A 14,790-nucleotide genomic window follows, 5' to 3' on the forward strand; every position below is an offset into this window, starting at 1 on the left:
TATTTGTACACCCATGTTCGCAGCAGCATTATTCACAATAGCCAACATGTGGAGATAACCTGAATGTCCACTGATGGATGAACGGATAAACACAACGTGGTATATGCATATAATGGAATATTATTCAGCCTTGCAAAGGAAGAAAAATTTGACACATGCTACAATTTGGATGAGCCTTAAAAACATTATGTTAAGTGAAATAAACTAGACATAAAAGAACAAATAGTGTATGAGTGGCATGGTGGCCCACGTCTGCAATCCCAGAACTTTGGGAGGCTGAGGTGGGAGGATCACTTGAGCTTAGGACTTTGAGACCAGCCTGGGCAATATAGTGAGACCTCATCTCTACAAAAAAAATTAAAAATTAGCTGAGGGTGGTGGTGCGCACCTGTAGTCCAGTGACAGGTGACAACATGCTAGCAGCCCTCGCTCTTGGTGCTTCCTTGGCCTCAGCGTCCACTCTGGCGGTGCTTGAGGAGCCCTTCAGCCCACCACGGCACTGTGGGAGCCCCTCTCTGGGCTGGCCTAGGCAGGAGCCAGCTCCCTCTGCTTGCTGGAGGGAGAGGCGCGGGCAGGAACCGGGACTGCGTCCTGCGCTCACAGGCCAGAGCGAGTTCCGGGTGGGCGCAGGCTTGACAGATGGTTCACTTGAAGCGGGTGGCCTGTGCTGCCAGCCTCAGGCAGTGAGGGGCTTAGCACCAGGGCCAGCAGCTGCGGGGAGGGTGCACCAGGTCCTCCAGCACTGCCGGCCCACCCAGGCCTTGCTCGAATTCTCATGGGGCCGCCTCCCCTCAGGGCAGGGCTTGGGACCTGCAGCCTGCCATGCCCGAGCCCCCCCACCCCTGCCACTACCCCCTAGTGGCTATCAGTATTTAGGGCCCCCGCCCCCCCACTCCGTGGGCTCCAGTGCAGCCCGGGCCTCCCAGATGGGCACCACCCCCTGCTCCATGGCACAGGGTGCCATCAACTGCCCAAGGACTGAGAAGGGCCTGTGCACGGCATGAGACTGATGGGGTGCAGTCCCCGGCAGCTCCCCCTGCGCGGGGTGCGGCATCCACTAGGGAAGCCAGCTGGTCTCCTGAGTTGGGTGGGGACTAGGAGAACTTTTATGTCTAGCTGGAGGATTGTAAATGCACCAATCAGCACTTTGTGTCTAGCTCAAGGATTGTAAATGTACCAATCACCACCCTGTGTCTAGCTCAAGGTTTGTAAAGGCACCAAGCAGGGCTCTGTGTCTAGCTAATCTAGTGGGGACTTGGAGAACTTTTGTGTCTAGCTAAAGGATTGTAAATGCACCAATCAGCACTCTGTGTCTAGCTCAGGGATTGTAAATGCACCTATCAGCACTCTGTCAAAACGGACCAATCAGCAGGGTGTGGTTGAGGTCAGATACGGGTAGAAAAGCAGGCTGCTGGAGCCAGCAGTGGCAACCCACTGGGGTTCCCCTCCATGCTGTGGAAGCTTTGTTCCTTTGCTCTTTACAATAAATCTTGCTGCTGCTCACTCTTTGGGTCCATGCTGCCTTTATGAGCTGTAACACTCACCGCAAAGGTCTGCAGCTTCACTCCTGAAGCCAGCGAGACCACAAACCTACCAGGAAGAATGAACAGCTCCAGACGCACCACCTTTAAGAGCTGTAACACTCACCGGGAAGGTCTGCAGCTTCAGTCCTGAAGTCAGCGAGACCACGAACCCACCAGAAGGAAGAAACTGCGGACACATCTGAACTTCTGAAGGAACAAACTCCGGACACACCATCTTTAAGAACTGTAACACTCACCGCGAGGGTCTGCGGCTTCATTCTTGAAGTCAGAGACACCAAGAACCCACCAATTCTGGAAACACCAGCTACTAGGGAGGCTGACGTGGGAGGATCCCTTAAGCCTAGTGGATGGAGATAGCAGTGAGATGAGATCACGCCACTGCCACTCTAGCCTGGGTGACAGAGTGAGACTCCATCTCAAGAAAAAAAAAGTGGTAAATTTTATGTTATGTATACTTTACCACAATAAAAAGAAAAGCAAATTCTTGAAGCAGCCCTCCAGCTAGAGAATGCAATTCAGTTGGTCTAGGTGGGGACCAGGGATCTGCACTTTAATATGTAGCCCAGGGCATTCCAAAGATGTTAGAGGACAAACAACTCTATCTCAGCTCTAGGGAAAAATAGCCCTCTGAAGTAGAGTCTTTTGTGAGAGAGGAAATAAGATTTTGCTTAATAGGAGAGTTTTCCAGGTACCACTTAGATCAGTACCTACCTAAGACCATATGTTCATGACATTGCTGTAACTGCAAGAAGGCCTAACAGAAGCCTTCATCTAGGGCTCTGTATACCATTTAAAGAAAGCTACATGAGAGAGTCTACTCTCCTGCAATTCTTGCATTGGATGTTTTCTGTAATAATTACTAGAAGCAGAAGAAGAAAGAGCAACTTAAACACAGAAAATGAACTTTGCGTTCTTGAAGCAGAATGCCTGACTTTTATGGCTTGAACTTTGTGCAGTTATTGACTAACTAAGAGCTCTCTACAGTAAGTATTAATTAATGTGAAGCAGGAAATAGTCCTGCAGAAAACAAAAGGGAATAGAGATGAGGATAATGGGGGTTGAAGAGGTGGAAACAGGATAACAAATGTGATCAAGGGTCTGCATTAGGACCCTAACTGGAGATATCATGTCAACTGCTCTCTGATGGTTTAACCTTAGAGACCACAGAGGTTATTCCTCCAGAGCCTAAACTTGTGTATTACATAATTCTAGTATATTTATTTCTGTGAACTCTTTTGGAACTGAGAATTATAGGATCAAGTATATGTGACTCTCTAGTCCCTCCAAGTAGGAATTTAGGGAGAATGCTCCAACCTCTAATGAAACCAGAAAGGTAGGAATAAAAACAAAAAGGCACTTAGTATGCAAATTATTAATACATGGCAATAAAATAAAATGAGTTTTAAGGTATTTTTAAAACTAGGAATGTGATATAGAGGTAGTGGGATAGTAAATTTTATGTGTCAACAGGGCTGGACCATGGGGAACCCAGATATTTGGTCAAACATTCTTCTGAGTATTTCTGTGAGGGTTTTTGGATGAAATTAACATTTAAATTGGTGGACTTTGATTATAATAGGCTGTGGGTGGACTTTATCCAGTAAGTTGAAGTCCTGAGTGGAACCAAAAAATGGCCTTCCTGAGCAAGACGTTTTCCTTTGGACTTCATCTACTTCCTGATTCTACAGGAAGTAGATTGGACTTCATCAACATCAGCTCTTTCTTGGTTCTACAGCAGCTTACTGTCCTTTGCATTTGAACTGAATACAGGTTCTCCTGGATCTCCAACCTGCCAACCACTTTGCAGATATTGAACTTGCCAGTCTCCATAACCACATGACCCAATTCCTTATAATAAATCCCTTTCTCTCTCTCTCTATATATATATATATACACACATATATATAGACACATGCTATTGGCTTTGTTTTTCTTGAGCATCCTGACTAATATAGGTGGTAGATGAGATCTTTAAATGTTTAAGTAGGGGGAGGAAAAACATATGATCATAGTGATTTTCAAACAGGTTACAGATTTGTTGACATTCTTCTTATCAAAAGGTGACAAGTATGTCACTACCTATTGAATCTTGGTGGGCTTGTGACTGCTTGGATCAAAAAGTATGACAGAAGTGGGACTATGAAACTTCTGAGGCTATATCATAAAAGTCATATAGCTTTCACCTTGTTCAATGAACACAGGTTCAATGAACAGGGCTCTTGGAGCCCTGAGGGGCCATGTATAAATTCTGAATACAGTGCTGTTTCTGGAGGGGCCATGTATAAATTCTGAATACAGTGCTCTTTCTGGAGGGGCTCAAAGATGGCTGACTAGAGACATTTTATACTAACCTCTTCTAAGAAGAACCAAAATTGTGAGATAATTACACTTGGAATAGATCATCCAAGAAAGAATACTAGAATTCAATGGAAAAGTGACAGGAACTACCTAAAACAAGAAAGGAGATGAAAGTGAAGCAATCTGCTGGACTGGAATTGGCTAGAAGCTGAGAGAGACTCCTCAATGTGGGGAAAGGTTAAGTGAAAGATTCTCAGTGGTCTACATTTCTGCTGTGGACTTTTGCAATCCTAGCCATGGGAAATCCCCTAGACTCTTGTGAGTCCTGAAAATAACACAGGGAGCTGCCAGGAGATTGTATGACGGCATTCCTCCTGGCTCCTGAATCAGGGTGGGGTGCTTGCATTGGGTCCCACACACTCTCTGAGACATAAGCAGCTCCAGCAAGGTGTCATTTTAGAGCCCAACCTCCAGTGGGCTGTGTACTATCCTTGGGCCCAACAGCGCTAGTCTGAGGAACAAGTGAAGCATGGGCTGCTGCCCTCAAGGCCTAGGCATAAGCAACTGCAAGCTACAACACCCACAACTGAGGTCTGGGTGAGGCGCTGGCTTCTGCAGCAAGTATCGAGATGCAGGCACTCCTGGCATGAATTGTGTGTGCATTCTCCACCTGCTGGCCTACGCTACTTGCTACTGAAGGTAGCACCACCCTCCCCAGTGGCAGGGCAGCAGTGCAGTCACTTGTGGTCCATACCAGAGCATTCCGCCAGTGGCCTGGACATTGCCCTGCCCCAGCCTACCATGGCTGGTGCCTGCACACACCATCAGAGAGCCTGAGGAAAAGCCCATCTGGCTCAGCTTAGACCCCCCAACCCATTGTGCCAGAGCACATAGTCCAGGGGCCAGGGTATTGTCCATGCCAGTCCACACCACTGGAACAAGAACACTCCTCACCAAACCCTGAGTTTGGACCTACTCACTGAGCCACTAACACCATAGCTGGCACCTACCTGCATGTGCTACCTGTGGGCCCCAAGACTGGTCTGCCTAGCCCATCTCAGCCACTGACAACACTATCACACACAGCTTGGGACCCAGTGGTCATCATACCACTGCCACTGCCATTGTCACACCATGCTGGCTGCCAAAGGGCTGAAGAACCACCCCCACCTGCCTGTTCCACTACTACCACTACTAGCATCAAAATAAGCCACTGGAGGCCAAAAATTGGGCTGCCTTGGTCCACTAATATCAGTGCTGGTATATGCAGCCCTGGGATCCAGGAACAGGTGAACTCAGCCCACCACTGCCACCCCTGGGGCTCAAAGACTGGCCTACCTGTTGTCCCAGGCCCCAGCAAAACTTTACCACAGCCTCCAGTAATAACTGCACCCGAAGCCATGGAGGAAATTACAGATACTACTAACATTGTTTACAGCTGAAGAAATCATACAGTGACTAAACTACTGCACACACCAAGAATCAAAGACAGTGTCTTACCCAACCAACATCATGGATACATCTTCAGGAAAAAGTCCTCCCCCATGAAAGCAAATTCAAAAAAAATTGGAAGAAGCAATTGTTACACCAAATGTGCAGATATCAATATAAGGACACAGGAACCAAAAAGCGAGAAAATATGACACTTCCAAAGGAACACAATAATTCTTCAGCAACAGATCCCAGTCAAAAAGAAATTAATGAATCCCAGAAAAAGAATTTAAATTATTGATTCTAAAGAAGGTCAGTGAGATACAAGAGAATGCTGAAAAACAATACAAAGAAATCAGAAAAAGAATTCAGGATATAAATGAGAAATTAACCAAAGAGATCATAAAAAAAGAACCAAATAGAAATTCTGGGCCACTCATCGTGGCTCACGCCTATAATCCCAGTACTTTTGGAGGCTGAGGTAGGCAGATCTGTTGAGCCCAAGAGTTTGAGACCAGTCTGGGCAACATAGTGAAACCACATCTCTACAAAAAATACAAAAATTAGCTGGGCAGCCGGGCGCGGTGGCTTAAGCCTGTAATCCCAGCACTTTGGGAGGCCGAGGCGGGCGGATCACGAGGTCAGGAGATCGAGACCATCCTGGCTAACATGGTGAAACCCCGTCTCTACTAAAAATACAAAAAACTAGCCGGGCGTGGTGGCGGGCGGCTGTAGTCCCAGCTACTCGGAGGCTGAGGCAGGAGAATGGCCTGAACCTGGGAGGCGGAGCTTGCAGTGAGCCGAGATCGCGCCACTGCACTCCAGCCTGGGTGACACAGCGCGAGACTCCGTCTCAAAAAAAAAAAAAAAAAATTAGCTGGGCATGGTGGCGCACACCTGTGGTCCCAGGTGTGCTACTTGGGAGACTGAGGTGGGTGGATCACTGGAGCCTGGGATGTTGAAGCTGTAGTGAGCTGTGACCATGCCACTGCACTCCAGCTAGGGCAACAGAGCGAGACCTTGTTTCGAAAAATGAAAATAAAAAATAAGGGAGGCCGAGGCGGGTGGATCACGAGGTCAGGAGATCGAGACTATCCTGGCTAACATGGTGAAACCCCGTCTCTACTGAAAATACAAAAAACTAGCCGGGCGTGGTGGCGGGCGCCTGTAGTCTCAGCTACTCGGGAGGCCGAGGCAGGAGAATCGTGAGGAACCAGGAGGTAAGGAGCTTGCAGTGAGCTGAGATCCAGCCCTGCACTCCAGCCTAGGAGCACAGGCAGAGACTCCGTCTCAAAAAAAAAAAAAAAAAAACCTAATTTTGTAACTGCGAAATTCATTGAATAAAATACAAAATACGTTTGAAAGTTTTGACAATAGACCAGATCAAGCAGAAGAAAGAATCTCAGAACTTAAAGATAAGTCTTTTGAAATGACCCAGTCATACACACACACACACACACACACACACACACAAATAAAAAAATAAGCAAAACCTCATGACATATCGGACACAATAAAGCAACCAAATATTCTAATCATCAGGGTTCCAGAATTTGAAGAGACAATGAAAGACTAGAAAACCTACTTAATTAAGTGAAAAGTTCCTAAGCCTAGCAAAAGATTTAGATATCCAGATACAGAAGGCTCTGAGATCCCTAAACAGATGCAATGCAAAAAGTAATCTCCACAGCACATTATAGTCAAACTGTTTAAAGTCAATGACAAAGAGAACATTTTAAAAAATGGCAGGAGAAAAAAGCATCTGGTCACCCATAAAGGAACCCCCATCAGACTAACAGTGGATTTCTCGGCAGAAACTATACAGGCCAGGAGAGAATAGGATAATATATTCAAAGTACTGAAAGAAAAAAACTGCCAGCCAAAGATACTATATCCAGCAAATTTATCCTTCATAAATGAATGAAAAATACAGTCTGTCTCAGACAAGCAAAAGCTAAGGGAATTCGTTGCCACCAGACTGGCCCTAAAAGAAATGTTCAAAGACAGTGCTAAACCTGTGAGTGAAAGACTGATATTTACCATCATGAAAAAACATGAAAGTATGAAACTCACTGGTAAAGCAAACACACATATGAGGAAGATAACGGACTCAAATGGTGTACCACTACAGAAAACCACTAAATCACAATGGCAATAAGAGAAAAAGAAAGTAACACAGAATATATAAAGCAACCAGAAAATAATTAACAATATGATAGGAACAAAACCTCGTATCTCAATAATAACCATAAATATAAATGGATTAAATTCCTCACTTAAAAGATATAGACAGCTGAGTGGATTTTTTTTTAAAGATGTGACTACATGCTGCCTACAAGAAACACACTTTACTTGTAAAGAGACATACAGACTGAAAGTAAAGGGATGGAAAAAGAGATTCTGTGCAAATGGAAACCAAAAGCAAGCAGGAGTAGCTATACTTATACCAAAGAAAACAGACTTTAAGTCAAGAAGGTTTAAAAAAACAGACAAGGAAGCTTATTGTATAATGATCAAGGGATCAATCCGGAGGATACAACAATTCTAAAGAAATACATACCCAACACTGGAGTACCCAGATTCATACCCTACTCTCAGCAATAAATGGATCATCTAGACAGAAAACAAAGAAATACTGAATTTAAAATAGACTTGAGGCAAAATGGACCTAACAGACATTTACAGAACATCCTATTTAGCAACCACAGTATATATATTCTTTTCATCAGCACATTAAATATTCATCAGGATAGACTATATGTTAGGCCCAAAAATACGTCTCCACAAATTTTTAAAAATTGAAATCATATCAAGTGTCTTTTCAGACCACAACAGAATAAAAGCAAAACTTAGCTGGCTGCAGTGGCTCACGCCTGTAATCCCAGCACTTTGGGAGGCCGAGGCAGGCGGATCACAAAGTCAGGAGATCAAGACCATCCTGGCTAACACGGTGAAACCCCGTCTCTACTAAAAAAAATACAAAAAGCCGGGTGTGGTGGCGGGCACCTGTAGTCCCAGGTACTTGGAAGACTGAGGCAGGAGAATGGCGTGAACCCAGGAGGCGGAGCTTGCAGTGAGCCGAGATTGTGGAGACATAGCCAGACTCTGTCTCAAAAACAAAACAAAACAAAAACTATAATACCACGAGGAACTCCAGAAATTATACAAACACATGGAAATTAAATAACATGTTACTGAATGACCATCGGGTTGATGAAGATACTAAGATGGAAATTAAAAAATTTATTGAAACAAATGCAAATGTTTGGTATGAAACACTACGTACCCAAATCTATGGGATGCAGTAAAAGCAGTACTTAGAAGGAAGTTTAGGCCAGGCACAGTGGCTCACACCTGTAATCCCAGCACTTTGGGAGGCCAAGGCAGGCAGATCACGAGGTCAGGCACTCAAGACCAGCCTGGCCAATATGGTGAAGCCCCGACTCTACTAAAAATACAAAAATTAGCTGGGTATGGTGGCGCATGCCTGTAGTCCCAGCTACTCGGGAGGCTGAGGCAGGAGAATCACTTGAACCCAGGAGGCAGAGGTTGCAGTGAGCCGAGATTGCACCGTTGCACTCCAGCCTGTGCCATAGAGCCAGACTCTGTCTCAGGAAAAAAAAAAAAAAAAAAAGTTATAGCATAAACACCTACATCAAAAAAGTAGAAAGATCACAAGTTAATAACCTGATAATACAGCTTAAGTAACTAGAAAAGAAAGAACAAACCAAACTCTAAATTAGCAGAAGAAAGGAAATAATAAAGATAATAAAGATCACAGCAAAACCAAATAAAATAGGGACTGAAAAAAAAAAATCAAATGATCAATGAAATGAAAAGGTGGTCCTTTGAAAAGATAAAATTGATAAACCAGTAGCTTAACCAAGAAAAGAAGGAAGAAGATCCAAATAAACAAAATCAGTAATGAAACAGGAGACATTACGACAGATATCACAAGGATACAAAGGATCATCAGAGACAATTATGAACATCTATATGCTAACAAACGGGAAAACCTAGAGGAAATTGATAAATTCCTGGAAACATGCAAGTTACTAAGACTGAATCATGAAGAAATAGAAAACCGGAACATACCAATAATGAGTAGTGAGCTTGAATCAGTAATAAAAAGTCTCCCAACAAAGAAAAGCCCAGGACCAAATGGATTCATAGTTGAATTCTATCAAACATATAAATAACTAATACTACTAATCCTGATACTATTCCAAAAAATTAAAGCAGAGGGAATTCTCCCTAACTTATTCTATGAGGTCAGTATCACTGTGATGCCAAAATGAGACAAGGACACAACAAAAAAAGAAAACTACAAACCAATATCCCTGATGAACATAGATTCAAAAATCCTCAAAAAAATACTAGCAAACAGAATCTTAAAATAGACCAGGTGTTGTAGCTCACACCATAATTCCAACCCTTCGGGAGGGTTGGCTTGTGATCAGGAGTTCATCCTGGCTGAGATGCCATATGTGAGAGTGAACAGGCTTGTGGATGATTCCAGCTCCCCGTTATAAGAGTCTTTTTAGCCGAGGCAACAGACATTGCAAAGGGGGAAAAGTTATCCTTGCTGAACGCTTTTTGAATTTCTGATCTGCAGAATTCCTGAACTTCACAAAATCGCTTAAAACTTTAAAATCAAATTCTTTCTTATTTGCAGTGACTTTTCTACCTTAGGAATATAAGGATATAATCATTGCAGAGGAGGAGAGAAACTTAATCTCTAATATATATTTGTTAGTTTTTAGTAAACTCTATGTAGTTAATTTCAAAGAATGCGTTTTTGTTTTTCCTCAACTTTTGCTTTTGTTGTATTTATAAAACACAGAATTTTAAGAATTCATGCAATTACTACCAAGGAGAACTAGCTGAACTATTGTGGACCTTAACTGTATTTGAAAGTATGATCAAATACTATTGCTTATTTATCTGACTGGGTGGAGGAAGTGAGCATATATTTTTAGTGGGGTTTTATAAACCCCAATGATCGAAGTACTACTCTCAGCTAACAAGAAAAATCATTAATATTGTTCAGTGCAAGAATTATTAAATCACATTTTATGCAGTTATGTGGCTCAAAATAAGAGAAAAAAATACTCTTTAAAAGCATATTTTAGAGGCTGGGTGCAGTGGCTCACGCCTGTATTCTAGCACTTTGGGAGGCCAAGGTGGACAGATTGCCTGAGCTCAGGAATTCAGGACCAGCCTGGGCAACACTGCAAAACCTCGTCTCTACTAAAACACAAAAAATTAGCCAGAGGTGGCAGCGTGCGCCTGTGGTCCCAGCTACCTGGGAGGCTGAGGCAGGAGAATTGCTTGAACCCGGCATGCAGAGGTTGCAGTGAGCTAAGATCACACCACTGCACTCCAGCCTGGGTGACAAGCGAGACTCTGTCTCAAAATAAATAAAAATAAATAAGTTTTTAAAAATCATATTTTAGCTACTGTAATAAAGTATAGTTACATCACAATCAGTGATTTATAAAGGATTTCCTTGAAATTTAGTCAATTCAACTGTATTAATGAAGTTTTCATAGTGTCTTTTACTCTACTAGGTCATGTAATGAACATCTAAAAAGTTAATGTATATACAGCCTGACTTTGTGAATCATCTAGTCTCATAAACATAGTAATATTTGCTCACTTGAAATAACTAGGTAGTAGTGCTTGGTGGGAAAGGTACATTCACATGAGAATCCAGGAGAATTACCCCTAAGTCTCCAGAGTCTTTATGCTGGAAATAAATAATTCCCTAAGTGTGAGATATGCATGATTTCGTTTCTTTTTCTAAGGAGTTCTAATGCTTTAAATTTGGCAAGCTCTTTGCTCTATTTTCAACTTGGTTTGTAAAAACAAAGCGAAACAAAACAAAAACCAGACTCTTCACAGAACTGGCATGTATTGGATCTGGAATCTTGGACTGGCTAATTTTGTATTACTTTTAAATATTATTAAACTTGTGTCTTGCTATAATTAAACATTTTATGAAAACGACTATAGCAGATTAGTAAACAAAATAATGTAGGCTGGCTGCACAAAAACTTTTATTTTTTCTTAGTTCCATTTAATACCGTGAACTAAACTAGTCTTTCTCCCTTCCCGCTCTTCGTATAAATAACTTGATCCCTTGAGATCTCAGTGGCCTGCAGTTCTCTGTTTCATGTCTCACACACTGCTGAGACTTGCATAAGCAAGGGGATGCTCAGAGAGGACAAAAGAAATTTGGGTTTTGGTAACAAAACCACATTAAACTTTGTAACATATGAATTCTACCTTGTGAAGGATATAAAAAGACTAAGTATAATTGTTGCCTTCAATACACTAGTAATTTAAAAGAATTAGTAGTAATATATAAATATTCCAGGTCTAATAAAAATGATTTATTTATTTATTTATTTATTTATTTATTTATTTATTTATTTTGAGACAGAGTCTCGCTCTCTCCCCCAAGCTGGAGTGCAATGGCACGATCTTGGCTCACTGCAACCTCCACCTCCCAGGTTCAAGCGATTCTCCTGCCTCAGCCTACTGGGATTACAGGTGCCCCCCACCCCACTACTCCTGGCTAATTTATTTTAATAAGCTTATTGGAGCCCACAACTCTTAACATTGTTCCCCTAATCTTTATACAGTGCCCCATGCCTGTACGCTCTTGCGCTCGCTGGTGGTCTCTCTCTGCCTCCCTCCTCCTACCCACTCCATGCTGGCATCCTGATTGGTTCTACCTTGAGCTGAGCTCAGTCTCTAACAGTTCCTCACCTGCACAGCCAGGAAGTGCAGCAACTGGCTTAGCCCTACCTTCTGGCGGGCTTGTGTTAACTGCATATCCAGAGTCTGGGGAAATGCCAGTGCCAAGTAACCCTGAGTCATCTTTTTAGCTTTTTCCTCCTTAGTGGTCAGCCTGATAATTTACCTAAAAGACCAGTCTCCATTTAGATCTATAGCACTTCCTGAACCTCACCAGCCTTATCAAAGCAGGATTGGGCTTGGATTCCTCTCTCTTGCCAGTTAACTACTGTTTTAATTATCTATTGCTGTATAACCTATTACCCCCAAATGCAGTGGCTTCATATAACTATGGTTTCTTCACTTGCATATATATCCATTACCTTGGTGTCCCTTGGCTCCTCTCCTTCTTACTCTCTCAACCTAGGTTCATCCTTCAGGGCCTAGTCACAGCATTGTGGCTTGGTCTCATGCATGAAGGTCTCAGAGTAGGTGGATTTCTTACATGGCCCCTGGCTTCTTCCGGGAATGTTCTAAAAGACAGAATTTGGAAGTTGTGAGTCTTGTAAGGCCTGGGCTCAGAAACTGACAATGACACTCCTGAAAAATTCTATTGGTCACAGAGTCTGCCACAGTTTCAAGGGGAGGGGACAAAGACACCATCTCTTCATGGGAGGATTGTCAGAGTTTGAGGCCATCTCTAATGTGCAGTTACTCCTTTTCCTAAAGTCCCTGTGAGTTCAACCACTGGTGAGACTTCAACCACACATCCTGCTGTGGTTGACTGAAACACTAGGAGCAACTTGATGTTACTGAACCTGATCCATTTGTGTTCATGCTGCAGCATCTACCAGATCATACGCCAGTGCCGATGACTGCTGAAACCTTTCTCATGAGCTTCTGCTTTTGGGCACTGAGCTTGACCTTCACAAATGCTGGGAGTAGCATCTGTAACCAGCTGTAGTAGTCAGGGTTCTCCAGAGAAAAAGAACAAATTTGTGTGTGTGTGTGTGTGTGTGTGTATTATGATAATGTATAAAGATTTGGCTCATGTGATTATGGTGGCACTCAAGTCTCAAGATCTGCATGGCGGGTCAGCTAGAAGTCCAGGAGAGCTGGTGGTCTAGTTCCAGTCCACATCTGAAGGCCTGAGAATCAGGACAGCACGTAGTGGACTTTCTGTCAAAGGCCAGCAGGCTTGAGAGTCAAGAGGAGCCGATGTTTCTGTTCAAGTCCAAAGGCAGGAAAAAAGCTGACGTCCTGGTTGAAAGGGACTCAGGCAGAAGGATTTCTCTCTTACTCAGGGCAGGGTCAGTCTTCTGTTCTATTCAAGCCATCACCTGATTGTAAGAAGCCATCTTAGGGAAGGCAACCTGCTTTATTCTCTCTACTGATTTAATCTCATCTCAAAACACCCTCACAGAAATACTTAGAATTGTATTTGACAAAATATCTGGGCACACTGTGGCCCAGTCACATTGACACATAAAATTAACCATCTCCAGTTCAGTTTCCCCAGCCCTGCATCCTTTCAAGAATTTCAAGAATTCTTTGCTTGCCTCACTCTCTCGTGACAAAGCCTACCCCGTAACAAGAGCTGCAGTGTCTGAGTTCTAAGAGAGCCATTTCCTTAAAATGTGTCACTTCCTTCTTCAAACAGTGGTGTTATTGCTGTATGGCTTGTAATTTGTTTATGAGGACAATTAATAGGTAAACCAGGCACATAACAGGTGACAGAAGCACGGGTGTCTCCAAGTGTAGATATGCGTTAGATGGCTGTGCAGGGAACCACTGTGGTGTTTGCAGGAAAAAGAACTATGAGATTTCAATGACCACAAAATGCTAACATGTGTCTAGTGTTTTATAATTTACAAACAACTTTCGTATACTTTACCCCTGTAGTCCTTGTGATCCTTATAGTTGGTATTATTATTATAAATGCTGCTTTGGAAAAGATAATATTAATAATACAATGTGGCCTGCACAGTCTCCTTTATTTGTGCAACTATTATTCATTTATTTATGTTCATTTATTCCACAAATATCTATTGAGTGCTGTGTGCTGGATATAAACTGGTGAGAGAAAACAGATGTGTCTGCTCTCATGGAACACATGGTCTATTATAGAAGAATGCTGTTAATTAATTAATCTCACAAATCAATATAAATTTAGAACTGTGATCAGTGCCCTGAAAGTGAAGTACATAGTGGCATGAAAGGGACATTTGGCCTCATCACTGAGGAAGTGTCAACTTAATTGATGAAGGGCATTCACTAGAGTAAAGGATGGAGGAAGGGCCCCATGTTCCATGGGGAGGGAACAGCTCTTTTGCAAGAGCCCTGTGGTAGGAGAGGATGCTTCCAAGAACTGAAAGAAGGCCAGTGTGCCTGCAGCACAAACCCAATGGGGTAGGCTCTGTTATTTGCACGAATCCAATTTTGCAGATGAAGAAAATGAAGAGTAGGTTTCTGGTCTTTGCTTGTCTGGTAATACAGCCAGGCAGCAGCTAACCAGACCTTGAACAGATTCCTCCTCATTCCTCAGCTCCTGTTCCTCCCTAGATGGTTTGCTGTTGGAGACAGATCATTTTTAGCATTGTTTTCAAGGAGGATAAAAATGGAGCATGACCAGGAGAGGAAAAATATATCTAGGCAAAGGGTATCACTGTTGCAGTAGTCATAAAAAGACATGAGCTGGGAATGTTAAGTAAGGGAGCTGTGGAGAGTTTGAAGAAGGGGTGGCTAAGATCAAAGCAGCCAAAAATAAGGGAGGTGG

This window comes from Papio anubis, chromosome 10, assembly GCF_008728515.1.
Source record: "Papio anubis isolate 15944 chromosome 10, Panubis1.0, whole genome shotgun sequence".
In the NCBI taxonomy this organism is placed as follows: Eukaryota; Metazoa; Chordata; class Mammalia; order Primates; family Cercopithecidae; genus Papio; species Papio anubis.